The sequence below is a fragment of the Adiantum capillus-veneris genome, chromosome 25 (genome assembly GCF_014529385.1).
Source record: "Adiantum capillus-veneris isolate H3 chromosome 25, ASM1452938v2, whole genome shotgun sequence".
NCBI classification, from domain to species: domain Eukaryota; kingdom Viridiplantae; phylum Streptophyta; class Polypodiopsida; order Polypodiales; family Pteridaceae; genus Adiantum; species Adiantum capillus-veneris.
In genome coordinates this window covers 59,474,288-59,489,509 of record NC_140955.1, presented here as the reverse complement: position 1 = coordinate 59,489,509, position 15,222 = coordinate 59,474,288, and positions in this window count along the sequence as shown.

Below are 15,222 nucleotides of genomic sequence, written 5' to 3'. Positions count from 1 at the left end.
ACATCAACATAAAGAACCACAATGAGAAGTACATCACCCTCACGCTTTACATACAATGTGCTTTCTGTTGGACTGTTACGAAAGCCTTGTTTGACCAAATGAGTGTCAGCTTTCTCATACCAAGCACGAGGAGATTGCTTCAACCCATAGAAAGCCTTGTTACATTTGCACACTTTGTCCTCTTGTCCTTTCTTGACAAAACCGCGAGGCTGCGTTACATAAACTTCCTCAAATATGTCACCATTCAAGAAAGCAGTAACAATGTCTGATTGATGTACATCCCAACCAAAATGAGTTGCCAATGCACATAGAAAATGCACAGTAGTCATACGACAAGTGGGAGCAAAAGCCTCTTCATAATCTATGCCTTTTTGTTGTGCATAACCCTTTGCAACAAGTTGAGCCTTATGGCGATCGATCTCACCATCCGGCTTGCGTTTCAACTTGTAAACCCACTTCGTACCAATGGCCTTTTTGCCAGGAGGCAAATCACATAAAGTCCACGTGTCATTTTCTATAAGTGCATTATATTCTGATTGCATGGTAGCCATCCAATTTTCTGAATTCTGTGCTTCATCAAAAGACAGAGACTCCTCAACATCATGTAAGCTAGACACAACCAAAGCATAACAATCTGATGCATAAGATGAATGGCGAGAGCCTGAACGAGTACGACTAGACAAAGGTGCATCCAATTTACTGTCACACAAATTGTGCACCAGCCATTTTGGCATACGTCTAGACTGCTCATTTTCAGCCCTTTCCTCATCAAGTACATCATGTACATCTGTCAGTAATAGGCTGATCTGTAACATTTTCAGAAACCCCCATAGGCTGTACATTTGCCTCATTGGAACTTACATTAGTATTTCCACCACCGAAAAGAGGCAACAAAGTGTCATAAATGTCCTGTGAGCTTACATTACTGTCTTTAGTACACGACAGCAAGGGATGAATAGAATCTTCCAAAAACATTACATCCCGTGAAACCAGAATACGTTTTGTTTGCGGATGATACAACCTATAACCTTTTCTTTCAGCACGATAACCAACAAAAATATATTTGACAGCCTTATCATCCAATTTTCTGCGTTGTGTTTGTGGCACCAAAGCATATGTCAAACAGCCAAAAACATGTATGTGCTCAATAGAAGGCTTTCTATCATGCCATGCTTCATATGGAGTAATAGACTGCAAAGCTTTCGTAGGACACCTGTTAAGTACATAAGTGGCACACATGATGGCCTCAAGCCAAAAAGAATGCGGTAAAGCTTGAATTTTTACCATACATCGTGCCATTTCCGTAATTGAACTGTTTTTCCTCTCAGCAACACCATTTTGCTGAGGTGTAAGGCACTGTACATTGGTGTTTTATCCCACGACTAGCCATAAATGCATTGAATTCATGAGACATATACTCCCCCCCTCGATGGGAACGGAGGGTGCCCATAGTACATTTCGAGACATTTTCAGCCATAGCCAGAAATTGTTTGAAGCACATAAAAACTTCGGACTTCGCTTTAAGCGGAAATACCCATGCATGCCTGGAGTAATCATCAATGAAAGTCACGAAGTACAGGTAATTGCCCAAGGACGGAGTTTGCATGGGCCCACAAACATCACTATGCACAAGCTGCAACCTGCATGTGGCCCTAACTGAACCATCCTTTGGAAACTTAGAACGGTGCATTTTAACCAGAATACAGCCTTTACAAACATGTTTGACAGGTGCTTCAAGAGGCAGCAAAGAAGCAACTATATCAAATTTCTGCAAATGCAGCAAACTGGCAAAATTCAGATGACCAAAACGTGCATGCCAAAGTTTTGCATCTGAAATAGCCCTTGAATCTACAACTGTATTTGCAAAATTTTTTCCACACTTGTCATACAAAGTGAGCTTATACAGCCCATGGCACAAAAGCCCAGATGCAACGATTTCATCACCAAAACTGAGATCATGAACTGTACATCTATCATCCACAAATTTGACTACAAGTTGTTGAGCCAGCAGAGGATCACACCCACATTTTTGCTCACACTCATCATTTTGTAACCATTGATTGTAATAAATGTCTTTCCGACATTAATTTTGATTTGAGCCATTCATTAAGTAACGGGACTCAATTGAGTTTCCAACTTGTAATTCCGAAGTAATTTCACTTGCTGATGTAATTAGTTAGAGATGTTCTCACCTCCAAGGCTGAGGTATATAAGCCAAAGTTTTTGTAACCTAAGGGGGATTCAGATTATTAATCAAAGTGAGTTTTTGAGCGCCGTGACTGTGTCTGAGAGAGAGTGAGTGAGAGAGAGAGAGAGAGAGAGAGAGAGAGAGAGAGAGAGAGAGAGAGAGAGAGAGAGAGAGAGAGAGAGAGAGAGAGAGAGAGTCTTATCTACTTGCTACGCGAGCTACGGAGCCGCCATTGGAGAAGCGACACCGCCATTGTGTTAGCAACGGCGAGAGCTACACACAGATACCAAGAGTGCGCGCTATCGGCTTCTAAGTGTGGTAAGTTCCTATGAGCTTCGGTGTGAGTTTTCTTCCAACCCGTGTGTCGGAATGGAGTGTGAAGCATATCTATAGAACCACAACGAGTAGAGCTACACATTGGTACCATCGGGGTCAAGTTTCGATCACCTGTATTTTTCGGCCTGTCTTCATACGCACGGAGTGGTTATAGGTTGATTTTGCAGTTCAAGTCTTTAGGGTGTTGTTCTTACTTAGTGTATAGACTTCCCCTTGAGTTTGAGATCGATTCAATGATTCTAGATCCTGTTTCGTATAGCATTCGTTCGTAGTAAGGATTTCAGTCACTTGCGTATTTTAGAACTTAGATTTGATTTCCTTAGTAGTGATTGTCATTAGAAGGTCGAGTAGGTGATTTGACACCCACCTAGTTGTTTCCATGCGCCTGCGGGTCAAGCTCCGTCCTCGTCTGACAAATTCTGTTGTTGGTTGAGTTCTCGCTATTTAGCTTCCGCTAGCGGCGTAACCGCCTTAACATTTGGCGTCGCTGCCGGGGACGAGAGCCCTAAGTAGGTGACCTTAGACTAATCCTACGAGGTGAGTCGTATAAACTACTTTGTATACTTTAGTTAGAAAAGATCTAGGAGTGGTGGACTCCGAAGATCTCGAGAGATACTAGGAAGTGGGGTATTCCTGGGTCTTCCGTGTTGACAGTATTTTTAGATTAGCTTAGATTTGTTTGTTGTTTTGTTGGTGTTGAGTAGTTGTTGATAGAAGAAGAATTTTCTAGTCCGTGAGTGGCAGTGGATCTCTTTAAAATCACAATTACCAAATCCATTTTATGATTAGGAATAGCTTAGGTAGGACTTCATTTGATCCTGATCTGGAGCTAGTAATCATTGGAGTATTTGCTTGATATGGTTGATTGCATGTTAGATCACTAAACCGTCGAGTTAGTAGTGAAACTTGCAATAAACAAAAGCCAGAGAAATTTTCTGTGTATCTGGGAGTTGCTGAGCACTTGAGAAAGCTTTAGGAAGGATTCTGTGCCAAAAAACTGGAAATCTGCAACTTTAGACATCATACGCGTATGATGTCTAAATGACCAAATAGAGACCAAAACAGAAATTTTGACTTTACCAGAGTGTTCAAAAGGGGAGTTATACCCTAATTTCAACTTAAAACAAGAGCATTAACACTCAAAGAAACCCAAAAAGACAAGTCGGAGTCCAAGAAACGCAAAGAATAGGAAATTTTGGATTCAGATCTTGTTTTTACATTCAAACCTAACAAAAACACTTGAAAATCAATTATAAACATTGGAGAAGGCTTAAAACCAAGAATAGTCAAAATCTGGGACAAAAGACATCATACTCGAATAATGTCTTTTAGCACATCCACTACTTATTTTTGATATCTAACCTCACAAGATTGTTACAAACACTGTAGAAAGCAAAAATATCAAGTCTTAACCCAAATTGATGAAAAAGATATCATACGCGTATGATGTCTTTTACCTAATTTTGGACATATTTTGATACTTTGCCAACACAGATTCATTGTAATAGCTGTCTAGAGGTTATATTTCAAGTTTCATCCCATTTGGATCATAATTGACCCAAAACAAGTCAAAAGCGGAAAATTGCCAAGAAAAGCCTAAATTAGCCATAACTTGCTCAAACAGAATTCAAACTGAATTTTGTGAGTGGAAAGAGCATAAGGGAGTACTGAGAGTGAGCATAACCAAAATAGTCTAAATCTGTGAAAAAAAGACATCATACGCGTATAATGTCTTTTTCAGCATAACTGCAACAAAATTCTCACTTGATGAAACAGAAGTTGTCCAACTGACAAGATTAAACAATTGACCAAGTATCAATCAGTTTGGATCAATTCTGACCACAAAAACTTGGGAACACAAATTGCCGAGATGGAGAAGGTAAAGTCCTTTAGGGGAATTGATGAATTTGAGATCGGGCAGGAATCTCCAGAATAACCAACCAAAACAAGGGGAACAAGCAAGTGTCATATCAACCGAGGGAAGTGTAAACCAAAGTTGGGTGCAACCATTAGAGCCGATCTTTGAAGGAAGTGTTTCTGATACTTCTTCGGAGAGATCTTACGAGATTTTCACCGAACACTTGGAACACTTGAACCTGAACAACAGAGAAAATATGGCAGCAGGATCATCAAACCCTTCCGCCACAATGAAGCTATTGTTCATAAAATACCAGTACGACAATGAGCAAGGTGCCAAGATCTACAAAGATGGAATGGACTGCTATTGTGTAAAGATAGAAGAGAGACCTAGTGAGTTCAAGGACTTAGTGCCTGTGAGCTATAGCGGAGATAGATATCTAGATGACGAGGGTACCATGTACTTGGTAGTCCTAAACCCTAACATTGTGGACAAGTGGGGATTGATGGGCACCAAAGCCAAAGTAGATGAAGAACTTGAGGAGAAAGCACCAATAATGAACTTCCCTGATGCGAGGTTAAGAAGAGAGAATGAAACTACAAGGATCAACACTGATAACATCTATGTGGGGCTATACAAATATAATAATGGGGAGCAAGATCTCTATTATAGATGTGAAGAACCCTACACCGGAGAGTTGACAGACCAAAAAAGACTTTATGTCTTTACCTACACAGAGGGATCGGAAGTGAAAATTGCTGCTTACGACAAGTATGGGAGGCAATACTCAACAATGGGCAAGAAAGAATTAGAAGGATATACATACTTTGGGGGACCACTACATCAGTATTATGTTACTTCTAGCTCACAAAGACCAGCACCAACAAATGGAGGGAAAAACCCAATGACGACAGGAGGACAAAGAACTCAGGCTGCTGACTCTTTCAGTCAACCTCAGTACTCGAAGCCCGAACCAATGGGATCATTACATTCCAGAGAGTCAATGGATACGAATCGAGGTAGTGCAGTTCCAATCCCCACATATACCACTCCAGGTCCAAGGTTCGAAGCGGAACCATCACATTTACCTCCTAGTAGTAGATTCAGGGCAAGGGAACCGACAAGGGTAACCCATGAAGTCCATGATGCTAGAGAAAGCTTTAGCCGGGACACAGGAGCAATGAGATTGGTAGCAGACCATAGACGTATGAGACCATCTCAAGTAGCGAAGTGTATGCCAAAGAAGTATGGTGGTTCAGGAGATCCGTATGCACATGTGTCACTCTTTAAGCAAGTCTTAAGAGCTGAGCAGATAACAGATTTCCATACACAATACGAGGGATTTGGTCTTACTCTAGAAGGTACGGCATTGACATGGTTTCAACCACTGAACATAGGGGGATTCCATGACATTGACCATTTGCTAAGAGAGTTTGCTGAGGAATTCTCAAAACGAGGGATTAAGCACAATACGGTCTCACAAATATATGCTTTTAAACAGAGAGAACACGAAAAAGTGAAGGAAGCTTCACTTCGCTTCAAACAATACATTGAGAGATGTCCAGTACGTGAACGACCACAAGATAACAGACTATCTGTTCTCTTTATTGAGGGACTGAGAAACGACACTCTCAAGAAGGACTTGCACTTGAAAGCTTGTACAAGTTTCGAGCAAGTAACGAGAGAGGCATTGTACTTAGTGGATAACTGTACGGTATATGGAGAGGTGTCAGCGGATACAGATTTTGCATCCAGTAGCTCCTCCTGCGTAGCGAGCGAGACTGCCACTAAAAAGAATGTTCAAACAACAACCATGCCAAATGTAGAGCAAATGATAGAAGATGCTCTAAAAAGGATGGCACCATACCAAAAACCATTGCCAAAAACACTGAAATGGTGTGCTATTGAACAAAAATGGACAAACCATCCAACAGAGGAGTGCTATTACAACAAAGGGTATGTAAGGGAGCGTCAGTATGCACCTCCTGCTCAATTAGCATCACCTCAAGTACATCCAGTACCTCGATACCCAACGGGAAATGTACCAGGACCTATGAGGATAGAAAGACCGCAACCGGTATTGGGACAACAACCACCTTTACCAGGAGCAAGACCAGTAGGCATTAGATATGCACCAACCTTAGAGAATCAGGAAGAACAAGCCTTAGTGCCTGTTCAAGCCTATTATGAAGAATCTGGTGCACACATGTCTCCAACTGTGTATTACCCACCAGAAGAACCCAAACAACCAGAACCATGGGGCATGATTGGGAATGTTGGAATACCAACAGTTACAAGTGCTTCTGATGAAGAGAGATACAATTTGGACGCAAGAACATTGATGTTCATAGCTCATGGAGGGTTAACAGGACAAAGACCATCCTATCCACAAAGGACGAATCAAATGGGACCAAGACCAGCACTAGGACCCTGTTACAAGTGTGGAGGTGACCATCTGATGAATGTTTGTCCACATGCGGAAATCATTAGAATTAACGCTTATTGCACTGAGTGTGGGGTTACTCACTTCATTGAGGATTGTTCAAAGAATCCAAACAAAGTGCAAAAGACGACATTGAATATGCTAGAAACTATTCCTACCACAAGTGGGTCTGAAAATGAAACTCTGATACCAACGCAAGTTGTTACTAGAGCTCAAGCTAAGAAAACCACTAGAGAACCTGAGAATGGAAAGTTAGCGACCGAAGTGGTTAGTCAAGGACCGCGGAGTCAAAGAAACACATGGAAAGCTAGAAAAGCACGCATGAAGTTGAGAAAAGAACGTGAAGACGCTATTCTAGCTGAGGAACTAAAGCGAACTAAAGATAGATTATAAAAACTTGTGAGTCAAAACGGAAAACGAGAGATGAGCCCGGAAAGAACGAAACAAAAGAGTATCAAAGAAACAACGAGCTTAAGCTCAGGGGGATCAATGCTAGTCGACAAAGTACACGAACCATTGGACGCACTGATGAGAGCTTACAAACCTAGGTTAAAGACCAACCAAACACAAGAACAGAGGTGGATGACATACCCAAACGTGGAATATGAAAAGCAAAGACTTGAAATGTGCCAGAGAATGATCGAGACTGCACAAGCCTTATTAGAACCACCAAAAGAAACAATGAATTGTGGAACGGAAAACCCAATTCAGCAAGAGACTATCGTTTCACGGGTAGCTGAAAAGACTCCCAGTGCACAAAAGCCTGAAAATACACACAAGGATGATCGCCTAGTATTGAACACAACCGATCAGGAGATAGAGAGTTTTCATCCAGTCATACAGAGGTCTTATGGAAGAGATGAGGATTACAATGAATTTTGGAAACAAGTGAGAGAGGCAAATTTTGCAAACGAGCTAAGTTGCCAAGCTAATCAGACAAATTGGGAAAAGGACATTAGGAATCCTCCCATAGTGGAATTTGAGGCAGGATCTCAAGTGGACTTGGATCTGCAATCTTACTGGGGAGATGGGGGCTCTGTTAGAACAATGGAGAGCAAACCTCACTCACTGAATACCTTACCTTCATACTTAGGAGAGTATGAAGAAAAATCCGAGACTAGAGCACTTCCCTCACGAAGAATCTCATCAGAAAAAATCATGGACTTGCAAGGATTGATAGAGATCTTGTCAACACCAGTGACATGCACTATCACTCTAGCTGAGATTTTGAGGCTAAGACCACATATGTGGACCACTGTAGGAAAATGCTTGGAGAAATTTGGGATAAAAGACCCAACATCAAGACTGCAAGAGGGTATACAAGAGCTGAGTAAACCACAAAAGAACGCTAAACCTGTACCCTTAAACAAGGTCGGAGAGTATTGCAAAGGTGAAGAGGGGAATACAACCTTACCAGTTGAATTCCAAGGAGTGAACACAATGGCAATACTAGACAGCGGAGCTGGGGTAGCCATTGCTACAAAAGAAATCTGGAAAAAATGGGGGAAACCAGCAATAAGGAAGACTAGGTTGAAACTCCAATTAGCAGATGGACACATGGAGAAACCTATGGGGTTATTAGAGAAAGTCGTAGTGACTTCTTGCGGCATTGAATACAAACATACTTTTGCTATTGTCGATTTTGGCAAGGAGAATAACTATGATATCATATTGGGAAGACCATTCATGAGACAGTTGAAAATGGTCCAAGATTGGGGCTATGATCACATATACCTGAGAAATATGGAAACCACTACACATGTGAACCTGAGAGACCATAGCTACAAAGATGTGAACCGAACACCGGTAGAGGAGTTTGATTCAGCTACTTTGGCGGGATCCGAATTTCCAGCTTGGTTAGGTAAGCCCAAGGAGTTATGGATGTGTGGAGCTTCGAAATGTGGAAGTCTGAGGCAAGAAGAATATGTTTTAGAAAGGGCTATCGAAGACAAAACTTATATAGGAGAACCCTTTCCAGAGGACACACTTGAACCATTAGAATGGACACACATTCTAGCAACCCTAGATGTTTGTGCAATTCCGGATGGTCCCACAATGAAATTTTGCGACAAGGACGGGTACGACGTGGTTCCATACTTCATGCTGAGAACGATACTCGAAAAAGAAACTGAAAAGAACGATACACTGGAAAAGGAAAATGAAGAAGAGGTGTTTCACGAAATTCCCGATCATCCAGAGTGGGGAAATGAAGCAGACAACAAGTCAACGGACAATTCAAGCGGAAACGAAGAAACTATAACGGATGTCCGATTTTATGATTTTCCGAACCAAACTAAACAACGCCAGAAACGCTATAGAGCAAAGAGAAAAACAAAAGGGGTTAGAACCAATCCGATGCTTAGAATAAGAGGAAAAAATCAATTCCTAATGCTAGTAAAGGCGGAAGATTGTGTTAAGGACAAGATTTCTGGAAGAATGAGAGGCAATGATCAAAAGAGCTTACGAAAAGACAAAAGAGGCTCAAGAAATCAAGTTCAAAGGAATGGAACGAAAACAGAAACAAAAAAATCAAAAAAGAACAAGCGCAACAGAGAACACACGGAGTCCAAGTTAGAACGTAGAAACAAGTACAGAGAGCTCAAGAAAACTCTGAAAGAAGTTTGGACGACAGAATTTGAGAGTGGAGAGGACGAAAACGCCAAAATCAAGGAAAATATGGATGTTCCCTCTCACTATAGGAAATTCACAATAGAGGATAGGAAGGTGGTATTAACCCAACCTATTCGAGAGAGAAGGGAGAACGAATCTTATGACGGACCGGAGGATGCAAAAAAAGTTGATTTAGCAGCTCCAGGTGAGACACCTAAACCGGTGTACATAGCCACAGATTTGTCTCCAGGCGAGGAAGAGAGACTTTTGAGTCTTCTCAGAGAGTATAGGGATGTGTTTGCATGGTCTTATAAGGACTTAAAGGGAGTTGACCCATCGATATGCCAACACACAATCCCACTGAAACAAGACGCAAAGCCTAGCAGACAGAGACCATACACATATAATGATACATTTGCTAAGCGAATCAAAGAAGAGATAGATAAGCTAATGGAAGCTGAATTCATATACGAGATTGAACACACCGATTGGGTATCTCCGATTGTGGTAGTACCCAAGAAGAACGAAAAACTCCGAGTGTGTGTCAACTTAAAGAAAGTGAATGCTACAACAATCAGAGACAATTATCCCTTGCCGATAACTGATCATGTTCTAGAGCATGTATCAGGGAAAACAACATACTCCTTTCTTGATGGTTTTTCAGGATATAACCAGCTAGCCATAGCACTGGAAGATCAACATAAAACAGCTTTTGCAACGGAGTGGGGAATTTATGCTTATCGGGTTATGCCTTTTGGTCTAACCAATGCTCCCGCAACCTTCCAGAGGCTGATGACACATGCTTTCAAAGAATACTTAAGGTTGTTTCTAGAAATATACATGGATGATTTATGTGTACATTCTCTTCTAAGAGATGAGCATCTAGAACACCTAAGAAAAGTATTTGAGAAATGTAGGACATATCGCATTTGTCTCAATCCTGAGAAATGTGTGTTTATGGTCCGACAGGGCAGAATTCTGGGACATATTGTCTCACAAAACAGAATATCCACGGATTTAGAGAAGATAAAAGTTATAGTGGATATGCCTAGACCAACCAATGCGAAACAAGTACAAAGCTTTATGGGACATTGCGGATATTATAGACGATTCATTTACATGTACGCTATAATAGGCCAACCACTTTACAGGCTAATAGTGAACTTTGAATGGACAGAGGATTGTGAGGAATCGTTCAAGAAATTGAAAGAGGCACTCATTACTGCTCCAGTCTTGAAATCACCAGATTGGGAGAAGATATTCCATGTGCATATAGATGCTTCGGCATATGCAATAGGATGCATTCTGGCTCAGCCAGAAGAAGGAAACATGGATTTTCCTATCTGTTACGCCAGTCGACAGTTCAACAATGCAGAGAAGAATTACACCACAACAGAGCGAGAAGGATTAGGAATGATATATGCTGTGAATAAATTTCGGCATTATCTTCTAGCCAACAAGTTTGTGTTTTTTACGGATCACCAAGCCTTGCTCTACCTAGTGAATAAACCATGCAATACCGGGAGAATAGTGAGATGGTTCATTATCTTACTGGAATTCGAATTCACGGTAGTAGTAAAGAAAGGAAAAATACATCTTAGAGCTGATCATCTTTCGCGATTGACGAATGGAGAAGACCCTATAGGAGTAGATGACGACATGCCAGACGCGTACTTGTTCAACATAGAAATGATACCGAAGTGGTCTCAAAATGTCGTTAACCTATTAACCTATGGAGGAGAGTTTGATAAAAGAGAATACAACCAGAAACATATTGCTATTCAGCAATCCAAGAATCTTCAATTGGTTGCAGGAAGGTTGTATCAATTGGAAAATGATCATGTTTTACGAGTATGCATCAATCCTGAGGAATATAATATATATCTGCGCGAAGCACATGTTCAGGAATGTGCATTTCATTGTTCAAGAAGGACCACATATAGGAATTTGTTACAATTGGGAGTCTATTGGCCAGGAATGAAAGAAAGCGTACATGAATATGTCACTGCATGTATTGTATGTTCCTCAAAACCGCCAGCAGAGTATTCAACATTATATCAGATAATGATCGCTCCGGAATGGAGTCAGTATATTGTTGAATATCTCACAAATAGAACTTTCTCAGAAGGAACGTCAAAAGCTCGTCAGAAATCTGTAGAGACAGAAGCTAGAGATTACACTTTCATAGGAGATCAACTCTATAAGAGAGGTAAAGACAACCAGCTTAGGATTTGCGCATCAGAGTCTGAGTATGTGATAATCCTGGAGCAAGCTCATGGAGGAGTAGGTGGAGGCCATTTCTCAGGTGATAAGACAGCAAAACTTGTCTTAGCCGCAGGAATATGGTGGCCAACATTACATATGGACGCTGAGGAATACGTTAAACGGTGTGATGACTGTCAGCGGACCAAAGTACCACTTAAAAGAGATGATATGCCGCTTAGACCAATGATGGGGGCAAGAGCTTTTGCAAAATGGGGGATTGATTATGTCGGACCCATTTCACCTCCTGCATATCAGACTCATGCACAATACATCGTTGTGGCTACAGACTATCTAACAAAGTGGGTCGAAGCAAAGGCAACTCAAAAAGCGGATGCCAGGACCACGGCACAATTTCTATATGAATACGTCTTTGTACGATATGGATTGCCAATAGAAATTGTGAGTGATCGAGGCACACATTTTATAAATGAAGTGATAGAGATCCTTCTAGATGAATTCATGGTAATCCATAGGAAATCAGCCCCGTATCATCCACAAGCAAACGGACAAGCTGAAGCAACAAACAAAACCATATGCACGGTCCTCACGAAGATTGTATCTGAGTCGAGAACTGACTGGGACCAGAAGTTGCATTCAACATTATGGGCATATAGGGTAGCATATAAAACATCAATAGGAACGACCCCATATAACATGGTTTTTGGGCTAAATGCTATCTTACCAATAGAATTCTTGATTTCAACCTTAAGGGTGGCTAAGGATCTAGAGTGGATAGGACACGAGCTTTCTGATAGAATAGATGACCTGGAAAAGCTAGACGAGCTTCGCCTAAAAGCAGTAGCTTCTATCTACGCTCAAAAAAGGCGACAAAAGGAATTTTTTGATAAGCATGTGCGGACTAAAGAGTTTAAGGTTGGGGACTATGTTCTAGTTTACACTCTGAAACAACATGCTAAGAAGCTTAAAAAGTGAGGGATGGGACCTCTGGTGATTAAAGATCTATCACCAAGTGGAGCCGTCAAGCTTGCTACATTAGACGGAGAAGAAATGCCCAATTGGATTAGTGGATGCATAGTGAAAAAGTATCTTTTGCCGCTAACCCAAGACATGCTTCTCAAAATACATCAAGAAAAGCTGCGTGTCCAGAAAAATAAAATGATTTTGGAGGAAGCGCAAGCCGAGGCGAAGGAAAGAATGGAGAAAAGAAGACTACTACGTCAGAAACAGCGCAATGAAGGAGCAATACGAATAAACGCAGTCAGTATAACAGAAATGGATAATGACAAAGAAGAACCCATCATTGAATGCAAAGTAGAAACCAACCAAATCAAAGCCAGAGCACTATTGGATTCAGGAGCTCAAACTAACCTACTTTCACTCAGTTTGTATAGACAAATGACAAATGACACTAAACTACAAACTGCCAAGCAAGAGTTAAAGAGTTACTCTGAGAATTCAATCAAAACTTTCGGATGCACAGTTTTACATATACAGATTAATCAGTATGTGTATCCTCATATGTTTTACGTGGTTGAAGACCAAGCTACACAACATCCATTATTGCTAGGACAACCATGGCAGAAGCAATACAATGCAATGATTGACTGGAGTTCTAAATCAGTGCTTATCAAATACGAAGGTGAAAGTCAATCAGTTAAGTTCACCAAAGGAGAAGAGCCAACTCCAAAGGACGAATCCAAAGACAAAGGTAAACAACAACCAGACAAAAAGAAGAAGCAATGGCAACCAAAAGTTTCTATACAACCTGATTACTCTTCGACGAGGAATTCTCAACAGTGGATAAGGAAGACAAGCAATAATATAACAGCTCAACCTTGGAAAAAACAGAGTCAAAGTTGGTATGGAGACCAAAAAAGGTTGTGCCAGAGAACACAAAGGTGGAAAACAGAGTCTTCAATACCAGACAACAGAGTGATTCCAGACAATCAAGGACAGTGAAACAGATCTGGATTCCAAAGAAGTTCATGACGGCACAAAGCTATAGCAAGCAAATTTGGATCCCAAAGATTTGTAAACAGGAACTCCCTTCAGTACAATCAACGGAAACTCCTAGGTATTTCAAGTCGAGGAAATCAACACAAAGAACAAAGCAGGTTTGGGTCGCAAAGAGTTTGTGGCAAGCACAAGTGAAGCGGAAGCAGATTTGGATTGTAAAAAAGAACAACAAAGTAAAGAAGAATCCATCTACTGATTCTACTACCGAAGTGCGAAAACCAATCCAAAACCCAACCACCAATCCTTCAATCAAACAAAGAGCAGCTTTATTGGAAAGACTGTTGTATCATCGCTCTACAATTGCATTGGGAACTTATGACCAAAAAAACTACAATGCTTCGCCCACAGACACTTCATAGTCGTCCGGGAGGACTCAGACTAGGAGGGGGGGAGGTATACAGGAGTTACAAAGCAGCTACAAGCGCCAAAAACAAAGAAAAACAAAAATTATATTACAAGGGCAGTGTCTTACATGATTTTGTAATTTTTATGTTTGATTGCGGATATTGATAATATTTATGCCCTTATATACCTTGTTTTGCAACAAGAAGAGATCAAATGATGAATTTGGGTCTCTAGACGTGTAAATATCACTAAATAAGAGTGTGTTTGGAGCTAAAAAGTGAAAAAAAGTGGTAATCCAAGTCCAAAAATCACAAATAAGTGTCTATTCATATACACAGGGTTACCAGCTATTTATTGTGTATGTTTGAAATTTTTTGGCTTCAATTTGCTATTTTTCTTTATTTTTTATGATTTTCTTAATAAAAGTAAAAGTAAAATAAAAAAGTAGGTGAAACGAGATCAGAAAAAAGAAAAGAATAGATGGTGATGATCCTAATGACAAGGGCAACCCATGGTAAAAATTGAGTACAATTCGGAAAAAGTTGCGGGAAGCCCGAAATGACAGAATTTTGACAAAGTGGACAGATTTCTCAGAAACAGGTCAAACGGAGTCCAAATTGAGAAATTTCAAATCCTAAAGTGCATTTCATGACGAGATAGGAGCACATGTCAAATTTGGTAACAAGTGATCCGGGAAGTCCGAAGTTAAGTATTTTTCACTTCACTTTCAAGCTCATTTCCACTATTACCTTCTTGGAGAGAGCAAAGAGCATTGTTTCCAAGTACTAAATTTTTTTTCCAGTCTGTTCTTTTAGTTCAATTCATGGTCCGTTTGTTTGCTTCACCGCCCTATCAATGACACGTCGATTACACTTTTCTAAGTAAATGAGTTAACTGCCTCGTTGGGATAACCCAGGGTAAAGAGTCAAGCCCCAATTAACTGCCTCGTTTGGATAACCCAAGGTAAAGAGTAACTTCATTGGCCCTTAGTTTTCAAGATTAATTTTGGCACTTCACTTATTAATCTCAATGAAAAACTTAGACTACGGCATAAATCTTGGTTGTACCATTAGCTTGACCTTTAAAATCAGGGCCAGGAAACCATACAACTATTCCACAACCATCAATAGGATGGTAATAGTTCATAGCTTTGTAGATGGTGTCATGCATGATCATAAGGATGGCAAAAGTTCAAACCCT